This window comes from Pinus tabuliformis, chromosome 1_2 (assembly GCF_031772625.1).
Source record: "Pinus tabuliformis cultivar Carrire ecotype Pingquan chromosome 1_2, CPIR1, whole genome shotgun sequence".
Taxonomy (NCBI): Eukaryota; Viridiplantae; Streptophyta; class Pinopsida; order Pinales; family Pinaceae; genus Pinus; species Pinus tabuliformis.
In genome coordinates this window covers 301705318-301721917 of record NC_142298.1, presented here as the reverse complement: position 1 = coordinate 301721917, position 16600 = coordinate 301705318, and positions in this window count along the sequence as shown.

Here is a 16600-nt window from a genome sequence, read left to right as displayed (position 1 = left end):
CAACCCAAGTTGTTACAGGGCTTCCAGAGTGTTTGTTCAACTGGGGCTTCCAGGACTAATAACTCAACCCAAGCTAAGGAAACATGAGAACCAACCAAAACAAAACAATGAAAGTAAACCCATAATCACCATGGCTATCCAGGAAATTGCAAGGCTAGGCAATCCACTGTCGATCTAGGCAATCCTCCATGCCAATGATAGATCACAACCAAGAATCCACATGCATGCCAAAACTAGTGAATAAATCATACATGCAACTCGGTACCTACAAGAAAATATGATGTAGTTGTTGATGCCAATGCATTCTTGTGCTTTCCTACTCTTCCTTTTCCTTCTTGCTCCAAGAATCCAAGTATGCCACACCCTCCAAGAGTGCTCCAATAAAACTCTAAGTAACCAAGAGTATGAGAGAGAGAGAGAGAATAATGAGAGAACTCCAAAACTGAACTGAACAAGTCTTACCCACTGATCCTCATAAGCCTTTTTTTAATGAGGCCTCTATTTTCTTCATTTTCCATTATTTTCCTTCAATTTCCTCCTCACATGAAAAATGTGACCTTTCACCTTCCTTTTCTCCTAATTTCCATTATTTTCATAAATAAATGTGCCAAAATACCTTTTTGCCTCTTTAATTCCTTAGCCATTGCCTTTGCCAATTTCCTTAGCCATAAACAACCAAATGAACACCCCCTATGATGTCTTGCCCAACATTCAGCTTGGAATAAGTGTCCCAGTCATCTGTGGTTATTGTTTTTAATATTTATTATATATAATTTTCACCAAGGCTGTTCAGAACCCTCCCCATTGGGGGACACCGTCCTCGGTGTTCAATAACACATATACCTCAGAAACCTGCTGATGGAAGACATATTGTTCATGGAGCTTTATAACCCAGCTCAATGCAATATTTACAATGAAAGATCTACTCAAGACATGACATCATGAAAACATGACAACATACCGCATAGTGGAGCTTTATAACATAGCTCATTACGGTATTTACAATGATCATCCTGCTTAAAAACTCATACGACATCATGATAACATAACCACATGATAACATAATAACATAACACCCATACCTCATAGTGGAGCCTTATAACACAACTCGTTATGGTATTTACATCCATACACGGGTGTACATATAACAACCTCGTCAAAATATATATACCAAAACATATGACAAATCGTATACCAAACATATATCAATCATACACTAATCATCATATAGCATCTATCAACCAACATAAAGCATATATCCAATCATCATAAAGCATATATCAACCATCATAAATCATATATCAATCACCATAAAGCATATACTAAACCAACATAAATCAAATACTAAACCATCATAAAGCAACTACCAAACCACCATATCAAGCTGCTAATTCTTGTAGTTGATTTCAACTACCCAATCGGGCATGTTCATGATTCCTGTACCACGCACATAGCTTCCATCAGTTTTAAAATAAATTAAAATAAATTCACATCATACCTCATTGGTAGCTCGTCAATAAGGTACACTTGGAATCCTGTTTGCTTCCTGTCACAAGAAGTCAAACTAGCATCTTTGACCAAATCAACATGTATAAAAATATCACATCAGGTTAGCTCAAAACACAACCATCATAGATCAAAATCATAAATCACATGTAACCATCATAAACCAAAATCATATATCACATATAATCATCATATACCATAGTCATAAATCACATGCATAATAAAATTGAAATAAAATGATGATACTTATCCTTTCCTCAATCCTTAGCTTCTACCTTTGTCTTTATTCCATACACACTCTGGATCGGTTGCTACACTCAACAAACACCCAGTGCCTTCTCCTCAACCATGTGCATAGACACATAGTGTGCATCACACACATACAACCACATGACATACCACACCATGCAATACATGCATCTACACCTGACATACAACACATACACCTACACCCAATGTATACAATACAATGCATCCATCTATACCCGATGTGAAATACCACCCAATGCATGTACCTACACAGAGTACTACACAACGAGTACACATGCCACAATACCATGACTACATGATGCATATACATAATACCGCATGCCCATAACACAACATCGACGACATGCACACAATACCACACGTACACCAGTACCATATGTACAACATGTACACAGTACCACCTATACACTACACCACCTGCACAACATGTACATGGCACCACCTGCACAATGTGTACACAACGCCACATGTACACTACACCACTATATAATGAGTACACAATACCACATGCACGACATGTACGTGACGCCACATGTACACATCACCACATGCACGACATGTACCTAGCACCACATGCACATAGCACCACACGCACATGACTTCACTTGTACAATCATGCACACCACACCATATGTACATAGTACCAATGTGCCACATGCACGCAACACCACTTGTACATAGCATTGCACATCCAACACATATATAGCATCATCTGTACACAGCATTGCATATCCAACATGCGCATAGAACCATATGCAAACAACACCGCATATCCATCATGTACATTGTACAATATATACACAATACCGCATACCCAACATGTACATAACACCATCTATACCCAACACTGAATATGCAACATTCATACAACACTATATGTACTAACACCCTGTACATAGCATTGCATAAACAACATGTACACACACTATATATATACAACAATGCCGGCGCACAACATCAGAGATGAAACATATACAACATATGCATAACAATAATACAACACATCCAAAACCACATTGTTCTTACCAAGAAACCTTGCTTCCAGTGTCTTATCCATGCTTATCCTAACATGCCACAGACCACACTGCTTTCATTTCGCTGGTTTATCCATCAACATTACCTGTCATAACAATAACATAGGCATAATCCAATAATATAATTCCATATTCACATGACACTGACCTCATATATTTTTCATGACTATTCTTCCCAATTGATTCCTCGTAAGACCAAGAACCTCTTCATGTTGTTCTCCTGCATAAGCAATCATTTCTCCACAAGAATGATCCCTAACAACCCTGTTAGACAGTAACATAGATACATGGATACATACATACATATATAAATGTTAGCATAAAACAATCATGATCCTGTCAGACAAAGACATACATTCATACATGTATACATATATAAACTTCAACATAATCATGATCAAAAAAATAATTACCAGATAACATAAGGTCTAGGTTAAGAGAAATTCCTTATTTATGCATAGGCATTGAGAGAAATAGTTCCCAACATAGCCAAAGCATATGAAACATATGATCCATTTACTTTACCTTTTCTAGTTACCTTTCTCATGTCTGCACTACTTCTATCCATTCACCACAATGGACCTAACCAGTCCAACCGATTGTCATAGTCTTACCTTCCACTGCGCTTACTCATACACCAAGCTCCATCTGAGTCTTACATCACCTCTCGAGTACCACACAGTTCTCCTCGAGCTCCATCAACTTTCCTCTTTCCCAACCAATTCCCAAGACTCAAAACATAAAAGGCAAGACAAGAAACAAATAAGAAGAAGACTATAAAAACCAATAACAACATGACTCTGCAAACAAAGTGGTATGGCCATACACTAGTCATAAACAAAGCCGCAAATCAAGCTCAACAATTCATAAAATACCAAAAGCACAAAACTAAAAACAAACACCATGACTTAATTCCCATGGTTCCCAGGGAAAGCTCAACCCGAACCTTCTTCAAGATTTCATGGCAACCTCTCTTGCCATGCAACTCCCTGCATCATGCTCACAGATGTCAACCACATGTTCAAAATATCAAGAGAATTATATTTATCAATTTGAAATCAACTTTTACAAACAATCATGTTATAATCCATAGTCATTATACATAGTGCTACAACTATCAACTACATTCAAGTATATATCAACTGTCTCAACACATACATGTTAATACAATAATCTTCAAACAAATCATTTGAACACATACTTATATTAAGCAATTCATCAATCATTCAACCACTTGCAAACATACCATGTTATATAAATCAATTAGATGACATAATAGGCACCAAACAATCAAATACCAAATAAACGACATAATCAACTATGAAACACCAAGTATAATACATAAGCAAACTCACACCTTAGTGTACCTCAGGGGAGGCTATCTTGTTTGCATAATCAATCTAGTTAGCGAGATATAACTTTACAACATGTCAACATAAATCATGATATCCATAACAGTAACTAACTAACATGTTCATATTACAAGCTCATAAGCATATGCCGTTCATGCAAAATAATCACATATGTATGATCAGTCTAGATTAGTATGACACCATATCACAAATATGTCAGGTCATACCTGAGTATCGCAACCATAACCATCTACATAGATCAAACCAGGTTAACACAATACATATAACATCAAGATCTTCAATGCAATGAACATAACTATCACACATATGACCAATCAAATTATGACATCAATATCTCAATGAAATGACCCTAATCATCAAGTTAATAGCATATAACAACAATAAGCTATATATCATATTCATCCACAACATACAACATAATCATTAGGTTATCTAATATAAAACAACAATAGCAATGCATACAACTGCAAGTTACTATCATTCTTGAATATCTGACACGTGCATATAACTACACTAACCATCTAACATATATCATGAATGTAACCATAACATCAAATACATGTACATAAACCTAATGTATATAACCCTAATGCATATAACAATCCTTTAACCTACATACCTGCATGCCAAACATACAATACATGTATGACGATCTTCTCTTACCCCAAAGTCCAATGTTGCAACCTCATTATGATGATCTACATCTCTTGCTCTATATCATCCAACACATTAGCATCATAACAACCAATAGCATCATGATGACCTAAATTGCATACAATGACTTCACAAGGCATCTTTGACCTAATATTCAAACTATAACCAAGACCATACATGCATAACAATTGTATATATACATGTAACTAATGAGTACCAAACCATACACACATCATTCTAGCTAGATTCCAGTCATCAATGCATGACCATATCAACTACACAAGCCATGACCTTATGCATGAAAACAACCACTACTCCATTGTACACATTGCCACATGCAACCAACAATATGCATAAGCAACTCCAAATTAACTACACCTATGCATAAACGCATGTAGTCGAACATAAGCGATCAATTCTTGTAATAAACCTAAAAGACTTATACATGTAATCAAAATATTCAAAAATGTAACCTAACATACAAGGATGTAAGTAGGTATCATGAAATCAACATGTAATTGACATATAATTCATACAAAATCAGTCACATGTTCCAAAAATCAAGACATCGTGTCTATTAATTTGAAATAATATTTCACCAATACTAACAACCTATAAGCATACCCCCTTACTATCCATGGTCCACACTAAGGTAGGAGGAAGCTACTATAATGGCCCAATCTCCAATGTCCAATTATGGAAATGGGATCTCCAAAGCTCTACTAAATTTAACCACACTTGAAAAGAAATTGATTTTTATTTCTCATACATTTGTATGAGACTAAGTCAAAAACATTGCACTTATTCCACTTGTAACATAATAACTAAAAACATTCCACTTTTCCATTTCCTTACATGAAACTTTTCAAATTCCTTGCATGCAACCTTTCAAATTCCCTACATGCAACTCTTCCAATTATTTGCATGAAAATAGGCATATATCAGCTACAACCATATTATCATACCACAATACTATCCCATCTAAAAATAACATTTTCTTCAAAAAGTTACCATACTTTTTACATTTTCTTCAAACAACTACTGTACTATTACATTTGCATGTAAGCATTTCTTCAAACACTTTACATGCAAACTAATATAGCAAGGTATTTGCATACAAGTAAGCATATATCAACTACATAAATAATATTACACATCAATACTATCCCCAACCACAAACAACATACTCATTGGTGCATTTTATCAAACAGTTTGTATGCAATTAATCATTGAACCATTTAAGAATTTCATCAAACACTTTGCATGCAAACTAATATAGCGAATGATTAAATGCATATATCCTAAACTGTAGTAGTAAAAGTTATGGAAACTGAACCATATGATCAGTGGAATTATCCCTCACTATGGTTCAAGTTTCAGCTTCTGATATTTCATAGATGAAAAGTTATAACAAAAATACCAACACAATCCTATTTGGTGCACAATTCTAGGAGTATCCATAAATCTCGACTTCCACTGGTCATATATCCTAAAATATAGCGAATAAATATCTGAATTTTTTATCACCATATCAGTGGGATTTCCCCTAATTGTGGGAAAAAATTCAGCTCTTGAGAGTGCCCAGAATAAAAGTTATAACAAAAATGTCAGCGTGACTTGTTTGAAGCCTGATTTTAGGAGAATTCAGAAGGCTCAACTCCCTCTGCTCATATCTCCTAAAATATTGTGAACCAATATCTGAATTTATACCACATAATCATTGATATTTCCCCTCAATGTGGATGATTTTTCAGCTTCTAAAAGCCTACAGAAGAAAAGTTATTGCAGAAATGCCAATGTGACCTGTTTAAAGGTGCATTTAGGAATGTCCTCTTCCTTAGATCATAGTTCCTAAAGTATTGTGAACCAATATCTGAAAATTTTACCACATTATCAGTGGGATTTACCTTCAGTATGGACAAATTTTCAACTTCTAATATTCCACAGAAGAAAAGTTATAACAGATATGACCAAAAGGTCTAAAATTTAACCTTTGTTCTTCATTTTACCTATGATAGAGCCCATCCAGTCCAAGTGTTCGAACCATGCTCTGATACCACTCTGTAAAAACCTCCAGGGTAAATGTGCATATAAAAAAAAACATAATAGGAACAAAATACGATAAACATATCGGCCATCAAAATCCATATATACATCAGTACATTTGCACATGAAAATCAAGGGAATGATTTTTTTTCATTAATAAATGCAATGAACCAACCGGAGATGGGACTACCACGTTCCACCCAACCATAGATTAGCTGAGCTAAGTCCCTCTTCATCCAATCACCCTCGTGCCATATTCCAAGCATGAATGTGGGATCTCATAGAATACATCAATCAAAACTCATCCAAGGCTTCCAGAGGCCACCCACCTCAACCCATCAAACAGTGATTCCACCTCATGGTCGGACATCACCAAAAACCATCATCAGATTGGTCTCCATCCAAGCCTTCCATGGCTTCCAAAGCATTTGTCCAACCAAGGCTTCCAAAACTAGTAACTCAACCCACAACTTATACAGGGCTTCCAGAGCATTTGTCCAACCAAGGCTTCCAGGACTAGTAACTCAACCCGCCAAGGGCTTCCAGAGCGTTTGTCCAACCAGGGCTTCCAGGACTAGTAACTCAACCCAAGTTGTTACAGGGCTTCCAGGACTAGTAACTCAACCCAAGTTGTTACAAGGCTTCCAGAGCATTTGTTTAACCGGGGCTTCTAGGACTAATAACTCAACCCAAGCTAAGGAAACATGAGAACCAACCAAAACAAAATAATTAAAGTAAACCCAAAATCACCATGGCTATCCAGGAAATGGCAAGGCTAGGCAATTCAATGTCGATCCAGGCAATCCTTCATGCAAATGATAGATCACAACCAAGAATCCACATGCATGTGCCATGCATGCCAAAACTAGTCAAGAAAACATACATGCAACTCGGTACTTGCAAGAAAATATGATGTAGTTGCTGATGTCGATGCCTTCTTGCGCTTTCCTGCTCTTCCTTTGCCTTCTTGCTCCAAGAATCCAAGTATGCCACACCCTCCAAGAGTGCTCCAAGAAAACTCTATGTAGAAATTTTGAATAATATAACACTTGTTCACAGAGATTATCCAGATTATACACTATTTGCGGAATGCATGCATAATACATAACCTCCTCTATGTTGATCATCAATTTTGCGGAATTAAAAACAATGAAACATCAATCGCATGCGCACATTAACACAGTATGTATTGGGGAAAGCATACAGCTGAAAACCCCCAACTATCTGTATATTATAATGATAGAGAACATGTAACAATACATAGTACAATACTCCTCACAAGTACTCAGTACTATCTCCACCTGTTACACACAAACTAGCTCTGATCTGAATCAAGTCATAGGTTCAAATTTCCTCCGTTGTTTTCCTACCTCTACTGCGTAATCCAATGTGAGAATAGGAATGATCCAAGCTCATTTTCCTTGGCTTGTACTGCGCAATCCTCATTGGCAATCTCAATCATTGATTGTGCAAATCTCATGCACAACTATAGTCACAACTGATAATAGTTTCCACCTCTAACACCTGTCTCCACTGAACTGTCCATGCATTGAGTTAACTGATTTATTCTTTAGTTGATTTATGAGTTAATAATTAGTGAATTAATTAATAATTAATTCACACCACTCATCACTAGTGTATTTGGCAGTTAGACTAAATACAACTAGTTCAACTAAGTCAAACTGAACACAACTCCATCAACTCCTCAATCAACTCCACCAAACTCAATCACTTGAGTTCTAACTGAAGTCCATCATGCAATAGCTCAACTAACCATAGGAAAAGCGTATTACCTTCTGGCAGTTGCATGTGCCACATCTGTAGCTCGAACTGAAGTGCTGCAAGAGGATAAGATAATGTTTATAGTCCAAATATTATTAAGAGCTAATAATATTCGACTGTTCTATTTTTAGCCTGGCAGTCTAAAAATAGACTCCGCCCATATGTCTAAAAATAGATGTCCATCTATTTTTACCAACATGACCAATCATCCACAAATAACATCCTGCAACTCATAGACCATGATCCATATGTCTAAAAATAGACATAGTCTAAAAATAGACTTTGCGCCAAAAATAGCCTGTGGGCCCACTTAGTGAAGGCGACTTCTTTTCACTAAGCTCCATCATCTTGTTGCATTTTCAACACTCCCTCTCAACAAGATATGGATTATCTGCAACCCCTATCCTGCAACTCTGGAATGTTCTGCATACAACACATTTGCCCGGTCCACTTGCTCCAACAACACTTGGAACAAAAACACTCCCAATTGACCACTCTGTTGGGCTAGGAACATACTCTGATGCTGAAGCTCTACCTGCTGCTGACAAGTGCTCCCTCTCTGACATTTGCGCTACTGCAACATCTCCATGCATCTCGCACCGTTGCACACCTCTCTGTGCCACCTAGCATTGTGCAAAACACTTGTGCCTCTCGCATTGCTGCAGCCTGCTAGCTATGCGTTGTCTTGGGATTCCCTACACTGTCGCTCTCTCTGCTGCTCCATCCGCATCTGTCTCTACCCAATCAGTCAGTTCCTGCTACTCCACATCGGGGCTCCCGTAGCAAGGTCTCGTCCAAGAGGTTAGGTACTGTTAGCGCTTGAGATTTCACCCTAGGCTGAGGAAGGTAAACCTTCAAGGCAACATCAAACCATTTCACCTCGTAGCTAGCCCTACGGGGTATGAGAAGGCTCTCTCCAGTCTATCTCAGCAAATTTTCAATGGGGTGAGATGACCAATCAAAGGTAACACTGATATTAGGCTAGTAAACTGATTAAAAGGTTGATTTTGGGGTTTTGGGGGTTTTTTGGTGGCAAATTGAGGATCTGCAATTTTAGGGTGCGGGGATTTGACACAGTTTCTGCAGGTGGGTCTTTGGGGCAAGTTAGGAGTCTGTGCTGATGCCTTTAGCTGAGATGGATGATCAAGGAAGGAAAAGGAGAAGCTAAAGAGGGCAAACAATGACTTTGAATCCTCTCTAGACAGTGGAAAACATAAACATTAAACAAATTTGAAAGCTGAGCATGGCAAGCATGAATTCAAACTTTATCACTTCATTTGTTTAATAAGCTGCAGTAAAGAAAGAGATGGAACACATAAACACACTTACAATTACAATACGAGAACACACCATCAACACAAGAGTCCACAAGAATCCCAATGATGTCTGCAAAACCCTGATCTTCCTTTTCCTCAAATTGCAGAGATACAAGTAAAATATACAATAGGAGCTTCTCCCTCAAGAGTCCAACCATGAAAATGAGCAAGAGAAGGCATAATATAGATGATCTAACTCCTTTCCCCACCTCTAGGGGTCGAGCTCAGCTTCCTAGGAGCTGTTTCAACTAATTCTAAACTGAGCACTAGATAATAGGTAGTCAAAACAACTTGCCTCTAAAACTTAGGAAACCTATCCATGCATTAAATTTTTACCATCTACATTCAAGAATCTTCTAGAAGTGATCAAGGAGAGTAAAAGTATCTTAGAGCCATGAAAGTTACATAAAAATCCATGATTTACATGCCCAAAAAGGTAACCCAAGTCAAAACTGTACTTTTCTGGCCGAACTGGTCAAAACAGGCAAGATTCCCTGACATGTAGCGCACATGTGCCTGACGGGTAGCGCACATTGAGAGGCCTGTTTGAGGACCTTCCTGGTGTCGGAATCGGGCGCAGGATAGCTCATTGGAAAGGTATTTGAGTCTACTTTCCAAACCAAGTGGAATTTTTCAATTTGGAGTTTATTTTACCTATCAAAAATCAAATCTCCCAAGACTGGTCAAAAAGTGCCAAATGAGGCTGCCTGAAAGAAGAGTTCTGTTGCAGTCAACTTTTGAATGCCTTCCTCAACCCCAAATTGAGCTCATGATAGCTCATTGGAAATCTCTTTATGTCTAGTTATCATTTTACCCATCAATAAAATCATTTGGCCAACCCCTCTAGGAGAAAACTTGATTTTCCCAAGGTCACTTCAGAGGTGTCTTTGATTCTCCTGAGGCAACGAAATTCTTGACATCTCTCTCAAACCATGACACCTGTGTAAAAAGTGAAGAAGGTTTTTCTTATTTGGCATGTTTTGGACAATAACCTCTCTCAGTTTTCCAAAATTCATCTTTGATTGCTCAGAAACATCATTTGAGTGAAACTTGTCCCGATGTGTGAAACAAGGAATTTTGTCAAAATGAAGCGGAATGAAGGGGATAGAGGGCTTCTAAATTCTTGGGGAAATTTTTGGGAGTGGGGAGGGATGTTAGGAAGTAGGGGAAAGTGGAAACTTAGAGATTGAGTGAGGGGAAGGGGTCCAAAAGGGCAAAACACAGGCCCAACCTAGAAAATTGCCAAGTTGTAGCTAGAAACTAGGGTTTGTGCAAAAATGAGGAATTTGGCGGATCTAAGGGATGGGAAGTGTTTGGTAAGGTACTTTAAGGATAGGGGAAGGTGTATGAACATCAGGAAACAAGTTTTGCCGGTGATTTGACCATCCAAGAGAAATTGGCTTTCAAAACCCTAGGAGAGGGAAATGACCTTGCCAAGGCACAACTGAAGCATGAACAAGATGTAAAATGACCCATTAGGCACTGACATGATGATGAAAAACCTCTAAATGATGATAGACTCAGCTGAATGATGACATGGACCGCCATTTGGACAACTTTGAGAAGAGTGAAAGAAAACCCTAGACCTAATGCCTAGTGACCAAATTTTGCTTGAAGACTCACTGAAATGACAAAATTTGACCTTGACACTCTGAGACCACTTTGTAAGAGCATATTTGATCACTGTAGGAAGGCTGGAAAGACTGACACTAACATTGGCTCCAATGGGGATGGTAGCTCCTTGGAGGTGCCAAGAACCTTAAACCTCTGGGAGAGCAGACCAGTGCCTTACAATTATTGGGAAATGGAGTCATAAACTCAAGCTGAAATGCATGACTGAAAACTGACACAAACTAATTTAACAACAAGACTAAAAATTGACTCATAAAGGACTCATGACTCAACTAAAAATTGACTCGATACTTAAACACAATCGACCAACTGAAAATGATGCTCAAAGTGGAGCTTATTCATCAAAACCTACTCTAACAGTTTCATTCATCACCTAGTCAAGTGAAATGAAACAACCAATGTAACCAAGCAAGTATCCGATCTGCTGTTCGAATTCTCCACAAGTTCTCGCTTATGACCAACAAGAGAGAACTAATAAAATGCAACTCCCATGACAACTTAGAAACAGATCCTTGGAATGATATGAATTCTCTATCCACCTCCAAAAACACTGCATAATGATCATGAAATTCAAGCACACTGGAACTTAGCTCATCGAATGGATTACTTCTCTTTTCCTCATACCATGAATGCAAACTTTGATTTGAGCCTTGTGATGAGACCTCTGCTGAAAATGACAAAGAAACTGACTGCCGGATCAAATTTGTATCAGCACATGTTTCAAGCTCACATGTAGTCAATGGAGAAAGACTTTGACTGCAAACCTCATCCAAAACATCAGCTATTGGATCATGAAAAACTTGAAAAGACTGCTGCAATCCCATTTCTATTGGTTCCATGGTGATTACATGATTGCCTACATGCTGCTCCTCTTGTTCTTGAGAGATTTTACGAGAATTCTGCCTTATAAACTGAAATGCTTCGAAACAAAAGGGTATAGAATCTTCCTGCATCATCACATCATGTATTTCATCTTCCACAGCTTCATCTGTAATTTGACCTTCATCCTCAACATTAAAACTGAGTGATTGTTGATTTCCTACAGGTTGCTCATTTGAAGATTTACTATGCAATCTACCCTTCAAAAACTGAAATGATTCGAAACAAAAAGGTAGGGAACCTTCTTGTATCATTTGATCAAATATGTCAACTTCCATGCTTTCATCTGCAACTTGACAACCAATGGCATTTGGGGGTTGCAAATCTGAATATGAGAAGTCTTGAACAAGGTTTTTATTACCTCCAAGATGGTCTAGATCAAGACTTGTTGACAGCTGATTGCTAATTTCATGGAAGTTGTCTCTAATGAACTAAAATGAATCAAAACAAAGAGGCAAAGATCCTTCACTTACTTCCCAATTTTCTGCACTTTCCTCATCGATGTCATAGCTGATATGTGATGGCTGAACATTGTATTCAAGCTGCTGAAAATGAACTTTTTCCTCCCACAAACTAGCTGTTGGTTCGTCTGCAAGATTAGCGTTTGTTTGGAGAACATAATCATCATCATACTGATCATAATGAGGCAAATCATCATCAAACATACACATCATATCAACAGCTCTCTCTTCTTCACAATGATCTATAAAACAATCACTACGACAACTAGGGTAAGAAACAAAATGTTTTGGATCAGCAACTTGTTCTTCTTCAATCAGCGTGCCATGAACATCATAATCATTCCTTGAGTTGATCTTGTCCATCATCTTTTCCACTGCACTTACCAAAATGTCAAGCTTTACCTCTAGAGATGTTGATTCTCCCGGATCCATGTTTTTCATCTCTTCTTCCTTCAACCTTGCCCTTCGGATCAGCAGATGCGCCTCTACACTTACTGCACTGTTTTGCATCTCATGAAGTGTTGCAATTTCCCTTTCTCTCAGCTGAAACTCCATCTCCGGATCAAAGGCACCCGGATAGTGCAAGAGAGCAGATCTAAGAGTAGGCCTTATATCAATTGGGATCGAATAATAAACATGGTTAAATCTCGCTGAAAACTGTTGTACTGTCTCCCCTGGCAATCTTTTCAGCTGGTTATACTCTTCTACAATCAAGAGAAGGTTCTGTCCGATCATCCACCTGTCGAGAAAAACTTTGACGAACTGTTGGAAATCTGAGATGCTCGCATCAGGCAGGGCTTTGAACCAACTCTTCACTTAGGCTTGCAAAGAAAGAGCAAAAAGCCTAATACTGACATCTTCTTCATCAACTTCAAAAAGATCTAGAAAATTCTCAAAATTCTGGACATGTTGCTCAGCGTTGACCTTGTTACTTTCACCATCAAACATCGGCAAGTATAGATCATAATTTTTGGGGAAAGCATGAAGAACGGAAGGTAAAACAAGCGGTTTATACCGATCTGGAATTTTACAAGGTGTAGGGGTATGTACAGCAGGTATAGAATTAGTCTTGGTCTCTTGAGGTTCATCAATGTGAACACGGTCATCACAAGATTTGGGAAAAGGATCTTGATCAAGCTCAAAGGCATGCAAATCTTTGGTATTCACACTTTTCAAAAGGAAAGAATCAACTGCAGGCCGAGGATCTCTTCTCAAATACAATATACTTTGCAACGCAGCCTTCTTGACATTCGTGGGAAAAGAGAAGAAATAATTTATGACAAAGAACAAAATGTCTTGGATGAAATTCCAACTTGAGTACCTGATCTTGCCATATTCTCCTTTCATGTTTCTGCTGGTCGGGATCATCCTCCAGTGGAGTCTTTGGATCTGATCTCAAAAATGATTTGGAGTCGCCGGGTGAATGATTTTATCCTTTCAAGTGTCTGATCGTTGTCCACCATCAACAATCAGATCTGAACTTGATACATGTACTGGGGTAAATTGCAAATTAAGTGTTTCATTCACAAGCTCACGGAGGTCGACTGAAGGAGCATTTATCTACTTACGCTGATGTAAAACAAGAGCGTTTTCGAAGGCTACCTGGCGTACCTTCAGACTCCGTCTAAGCTTATGAATTAAACACACCAATAAGCAAACAATCACTTTGTTCTCCCCAGTATGGTCGCCACTATGTTAGCGCTTGAGATTTCACCCTAGGCTGAGGAAGGTAAACCTTCAAGGCAACATCAAACCATTTCACCTCGTAGCTAGCCCTACGGGGTATGAGAAGGCTCTCTCCGGTCTATCTCGGCAAATTTTCAATGGGGTGAGATGACCAATCAAAGGTAACACTGATATTAGGCTAGTAAACTGATTAAAAGGTTGATTTGGGGGTTTTTGGGGTTTTTTGGTGGCAAATTGAGGATCTGCAATTTTAGGGTGCGGGGATTTGACACAGTTTCTGCAGGTGGATCTTTGGGGCAAGGTAGGAGTCTGTGCTGATGCCTTTAGCTGAGATGGATGATCAAGGAAGGAAAAGGAGAATCTAAAGAGGGCAAACAATGACTTTGAATGCTCTCTAGACAGTGGAAAACATAAACATTAAACAAATTTGAAAGCTGAGCATGGCAAGCATGAATTCAAACTTTATCACTTCATTTGTTTAATAAGCTAAAGTAAAGAAAGAGATGGAACACATAAACACACTTACAATTACAATAAGATAACACACCATCAACACAAGAGTCCACAAGAATCCCAATGATGTCTGCAAAACCCTGATCTTCCTTTTCCTCAAATTGCAGAGATACAAGTAAAATATACAATAGGAGCTTCTCCCTCAAGAGTCCAACCATGAAAATGAGCAAGAGAAGGCATAATATAGATGATCTAAATCCTTTCCCCACCTCTAGGGGTCGAGCTCAGCTTCCTAGGAGCTGTTTCAACTAATTCTAAACTGAGCACTAGATAATAGGTAGTCAAAACAACTTGCCTCTAAAACTTAGGAAACCTATCCATGCATTAAATTTTTACCATCTACATTCAAGAATCTTCTAGAAGTGATCAAGGAGAGTAAAAGTATCTTAGAGCCATGAAAGTTACATAAAAATCCATGATTTACATGCCCAAAAAGGTAACCCAAGTCAAAACTGTACTTTTCTGGCCGAACTGGTCAAAACAGGCAAGATTCCCTGACATGTAGCGCACATGTGCCTGACGGGTAGCACACATTGAGAGGCCTGTTTGAAGGCCTTCCTGGTGTTGGAATTAGGCGCAGGATAGCTCGTTGGAAAGGTCTTTGAGTCTACTTTCCAACCCAAGTGGAATTTTTTAATTTGGAGTTGATTTGTCCTATCAAAAATCAAATCTCCCAAGACTGGTCAAAAAGTGCCAAATGAGGCTGCCTGAAAGAAGAGTTTTGTTGCAGTCAACTTTTGAATGCCTTCCTCAACCCCAAATTGAGCTCAGGATAGCTCATTGGAAAGATATTTATGTATAGTTATCATTTTACCCATCAATAAAATCATTTGGCCAACCCCTCTAGGAGAAAACTTGATTTTCCCAAGGTCACTTCAGAGGTGTCTTTGATTCTCCTGAGGCAACGAAATTCTTGACATCTCTCTCAAACCATGACACCTGTGTAAAAAGTGAAGAAGGTTTTTCTTATTTGGCATGTTTTGGACAATAACCTCTTTCAGTTTTCCAAAATTCATCTTTGATTGCTCAAAAACATCATTTGAGTGAAACTTGTCCCGATGTGTGAAACAAGGAATTTTGTCAAAATGAAGCGGAATGAAGGGGATAGAGGGCTTCTAAATTCTTGGGGAAATTTTTGGGAGTGGGGAGGGATGTTAGGAAGCAGGGGAAAGTGGAAACTCAGAGATTGAGTGAGGGGAAGGGGTCCAAAAGGGCAAAACACAGGCCCAACCTAGAAAATTGCCAGGTTGTAGCTAGAAACTAGGGTTTGTGCAAAAATGAGGAATTTGGCGGATCTAAGGGATGGGAAGTGTTTGGTAAGGTACTTTAAGGATAGGGGAAGGTGTATGAACATCAGGAAACAAGTTTTTCCGGTGATTTGACCATCCAAGAGAAATTGGCTTTCAAAACCCTAGGAGAGGGAAATGACCTTGCCAAGGCACAACTGA